Source organism: Oratosquilla oratoria, chromosome 41, assembly GCF_046742065.1.
Source record: "Oratosquilla oratoria isolate Oo_2021 chromosome 41, ASM4674206v1, whole genome shotgun sequence".
NCBI lineage: Eukaryota > Metazoa > Arthropoda > Malacostraca > Stomatopoda > Squillidae > Oratosquilla > Oratosquilla oratoria.
The window spans coordinates 27,647,197-27,652,196 of record NC_134817.1 but is presented as its reverse complement, the minus strand read 5'-3'; the positions used below and the strand labels follow the sequence as shown (position 1 = coordinate 27,652,196).

At 35.1% G+C, this 5,000-nt stretch overlaps 1 protein-coding gene across 2 annotated transcripts in view; it reads right to left on the bottom strand.

The window, feature by feature from the left end:
• Nucleotides 1–2,531, bottom strand: part of ninaC (STKc_myosinIII_N_like and MYSc_Myo21 domain-containing protein ninaC) — a 68,336-nt gene extending 65,805 nt beyond the window's left edge. For both annotated transcript variants that reach the window (XM_076178331.1, XM_076178332.1), the window contains exon 1: nt 2,299–2,531. The gene's annotated coding sequence lies outside the window, so the exon portion shown is untranslated. The remainder of the gene's footprint in view (nt 1–2,298) is intronic.
• Between the last annotated feature and the right edge of the window lie 2,469 nt (nt 2,532–5,000).

Below are 5,000 nucleotides of genomic sequence, written 5' to 3'. Positions count from 1 at the left end.
TTTTAGAGTACGGGTAGTGTCAAAGCATAAAAAACAACTGAAAATGCAAACATAGACTAATCATAAACCAAATAATATTTTACACATGAAAATAATTGGTTGATATGTTTCTAATTATTTCTATTTTTTCTAGAATTGCATGTCCTGAACTTTCAGATTAAGTACAAAAAGAAATTAAATGTCTGTTTCAACACAGCCTCTGACATCGACACGCCAATCATGGATCTTACCAGGTGGATAGTGATTGTTTCATCATGTCATATAAACGCACTGACAGAATAGAAATATGTCCTTGCATAGACAATCACTACCTTGCATAGATCTACCAAATGCTACTGTCAACATGAGTATGACGTTACTTAATCTTGAGGGAGACGGTAGTTTCTGATTGCATTCGAAATAGGATCACAAAGATATTCTCTTCTTAACCTGTGACAACCTTGTTGTACCTGAAAGTCGCATGTTTTTATCGGATTCAAAGTGATTACCTTTGAGTTTATTTGTTACATTTTCTATTTGTAATCCTGAGTTATTTAACAGGACTAACAACCTCGTGCTGAACATTTATCCACTCTTTGTGAGATATTTGGTAGTATATATCTTTTTTGCTTTCGCAGCTTGCAAATAACCTTTTTTTTTAACTACTGCGTCCTTAAAATCGTAATTATCAGTATCCTTTATCGAATGCTCCTTGTCACTACAAGTCGACAATCTGTTTTGTCGTTTCTTTCACAATTGTGTATAATATGTCACAGTTCCTGCTGAAACACTTCCATAAGCGTTAAGTCCTCACCATGATATTTCTGCACAATTCCCATTACATCGATAAAAATGTTGCTGCTAAATGGTATCTCTTTTTCGATGTATTATCCTGTAACATGTCTTTTCTATCGCACCATCTCTAAGGCTTATTTCGAACCTAAATCAGGGCAAATTACAGATGATAGAGAAGTTTCCCATCATTACCACGGTGCTCTCAAAACTGACCTCTTAAATTTCATTCACAATATATTCATAACATAGGTGTATGATATTTATATAATGCTGGAAAATTCCATTTGGTTTAATGTCAGTATGAGAGTAAGTTTTCGAGTATTTTTTCTGAAATGCTCTGACATTACCCACTACCCAAAAGCCAGACCAATAACTAGATTTTCATGTAAAGAAAAATGATAATGATATAAGAAAAATAAATAAATCGATAGACAAATTAATAAATAGATTATTAAGAAGATAGGTAATAACAACCAGAAAAAACTCTACAACCCTCTATAACTAGCGTCTCGGATTACCTGTCCATTTATCTAGAAGGTCAAACGAGAAGTTTGATCAGAAAACGCAGTTAATATCCACGGTTAAGAACCTCAAAAAACAAATTGTACAAAATACCCTCAAAGTGGCTTTTTCTTTTTGTGAAATAAATTGAGAATTTGAAAAGCTATAACAGACACATATATCCATGTACTATTTATCTGATGATGAAGTTCTTGTTGAATATAATCGTCTGTTTTTAACAGTTATCATCAACAGATCAACACAAGTAAAACAAGTTAATTCAGATGTCTTTAGTCATTTTTGCTCGGGGCAGTAAATGTTTGTCTTACTTTCTATTCTTTATTTATATTCAAGTAACAGTAAAAACGCGTTTGCAAATTTCAAAGCCGGCCGCCGTGGAAACTTCTGGATACATTCTTCAAAGGTCTATTTTCACTTCTGGATATCTGAGACGGCCAGCTAATAAAAACAACCCATGTCATATACTTTTTTCGCTCTTTTTAGTTCACAAATTAAAACGAAAACAATAAGATCTTTATTTTTTTTTTACTTTATTTATTGCTATAAAAGGGTTCATGGAATATTGGAGTGATAAATTTAGTGATATACACAGAGGTTGTTCTAAATGAGCGACTAGACAAAGAAAACGAAAAAAGTTGTGTTCAAAATATTCGAATTGTGATTGGTCCTCACTGACAGCATTGTTTTGATGACTGATCTTTGATTTGATGATAGAACTTTACAGGATTTCACTCATATAAGGAAAACGACATCACAGGAAGTGGATTTGCCTTGGAGTCAATACAACTGAGGACTCCAATTCCTAAACTCCCATTGGACGAAAGGTGATTCTAAAGGTAATAAAATAATTTAGTTTAAGCCAGAACATGATAGTTAAGAGCCCTAATTAGAATATTTAACCGTCAAAGTGTTAACCCCTTTCCAGTCTCACTCAAGACGACGACACTATCAGTCTCTACCAAAAGATAATAATAATAATAATAATAACGCGACACTTCTTACCTCTGGCGTTGGTGTCCAGAGTTTGCCGGTTGAGGGACTCCTTGCGGAGAACGACAACGAAGAATAAAAAAGACCAGGAAGTCAGAGGAAGAAGAGCAGTTATCCTTCACAACAAGTGTACCATCCACCACGGGAAGCACACGAGAGACATGCTCCTTTAGCGGGCTTCTGTCCAACACTAAGGTGGCCACTTGACAGATCTGGAACCCCCGCTGGGTCGCTCGCCGCTTCTGCTGTCATTGCTTCTTGCCGCCGCCACTTCCAGCAACGCCGCCTGGATTACCCTAAGCCTGTTAGCACGAGGAGCTGCGTGCAAGGAGGAAGAAGTCTTTCTTTTCCCAAGGTCGAAGAAATGAAGAACGATCTAATCAAACTTAGATGATCGATCATAGGTCGAATCGAATGCAAGTCATGTCATACGACAGAGCGTATTTATTTCCATTATCGACGCAAATTCTGTTCCTTTTTATTTCCTCCCTAATCATGATGGTGATAAGAAAGATCTACTTGTCTCGTCGAACGAACTGGGCAATGAAAATGGCGGAAATGCTTGACGAGAAGCAATTATACCTTGCTGATTTTGTCTCCACGAGTATTAGTCAAGAACTTGAAACAAAGGAAGCGTCTGCTATTTCAAACATTACTAAAAAATTCTAATATTTTCTTTAAAGTGCCATATATCTACTCTATGAAAAGGTTAATAAGAATGTATTGCAAATAAGTTTGCAGACACACTAAGTATTCTTATTATTATTATTCCTGAATCCTGACCCGCAATTAAAAATCCTACAACTGACATTGTCACAGTCTGTTAATCGTTTGATTTTATCTATGTATTTATCTATTCACTCATTTGTTTGTTTGCTTATATATTTATTATTTATCTATTCATTTATTTATTTGTTTGTTTATCTACTTAGTCATTTATTTATTCGTTTATTTATTTACTTATTTGTTTGTTTGTTTTTATTTATTTGTTTATTTATTTATTTGTTTGTTTTTTGATTATTAATTTATTTATTTATTTATCTATTTGTTTTTATTTATTTAGTTATTTATCTATTTGTTCATTTATTTGTTTGTTTATTTTTTTATTTATCTATTTATTTATTTATTTATCTATTTGTTTATTTACATATTCATTCATTTATTTGTTCATTTATTTATTTACTTATTTATGTATTCATTTATTTTTAGATTAGATGTTTGAGAAAGATGACTGCCACCATATGGCATGGTGATAGTGCTGGATGTTTGTTTACGTGCAGTATCGTGTGACCATCAGGGAGACGTCTTGCTGATACGTATGGGCAACATCGGCGATACAAACACAAGTGTGGCCATATTACGAGCCTGTTGCGCATGCCTGGGCGCATTTGTTCTTCTGGGATCTTCTTATGTCTCCATTTGTGCTTCATGTGATCTGCAAGGCCCCAGTACTTGCATGCATGTCTTTCCAGAGTCCTCGCCCACCATATCACTGGTTGACAGGACTTTTTAAGTAGCGTTTCTCACACTCAGAAAGAAGAGATGGGTGGGGAGCAGTTGGGGATCGAGGTAGATGTAAATGCACTTTAGATTTGGTTTAATTTATTTTGAAAATACAAACAGAAAGTTTGGGGGGGGAGGCATTCCAGGACTCAACCAAATAATATGAAAATTCGTTTTCGGATATTCTTGCTGAAATTATCTGCCATTACCCCCTACACAAAAGCTAGGGTAATCAGGAACTAAACTTTCAATAATAAGTAGATAGGTAAATAGATAGATAAATGAATAGGCAAATCAATAAATAAAGGAATAGGTAAATATATAATAAAACGAATTCATTCATTCATTCATTAATTAGATAAGAAAATAAATAAATGAATATGTAAATGAATAAATCGACCAATATATAGATAATTAATAAACTAACTCAACTTTAGCGAGAGAATCAAACACTTCGATTCTGTATCGATAAATTCTTTAATTTCTTTAGCGCGACTATACAGCATATATTCTGGCTGTCACCAGGCGATTTTATTTAGTTTAAGGGAAACCCTGCACGTGCGGAGGAAGGGTTACGTACGCTCCGTTCTACACAGAGAAATGAGGAAGAGGTCTATAAACAGGCAAAATCCCTCTGGTTGTCCAAATATGGTGCTCCTCGTTTTTCAGTCCACACTTGTTACCGCTTCCCATTTCACACCACTTCCCACCACTTCCTATCACGATCTACTTCCCCCTCACCCACCCCCTCCTTCGTCTTAGTTTACTTCTTCTTGTCCATTTTCTTACCTCGTTCGCACTTGTCTAATGTCCGCCATTTTTTTTATCGCTATTTGTTTATTCGTCTCTTCTTTCCTCATCCATCTCGCCATTCCTTCATTCCCCTCTCCGTTCCCTTGTTCCTCCGAATGAGTTTCCAATCTTGACTTCCCTCCCTTTTACTGTCTCCTCTTCCAAGTTCTCTTGTGTTTTCTTTCGTTGCCGATTCCTCCACGTCCATTTTCTCTTTTTACATTGATTTATTTCTTTTCCCTCGCTGCAAAAGGTGTAATGGCAGTGAAACGGTTAAAATACATCTATTCTTTGCGTGAAATGATATCATTGTCTTGATGTTTCAGATTGCACGCAATCGACCTAAAAAATTTACATACAAATTTTTGACAATAGAAACTTAATTACCAGTGAGCAATTGATCATTATCGATGATAACT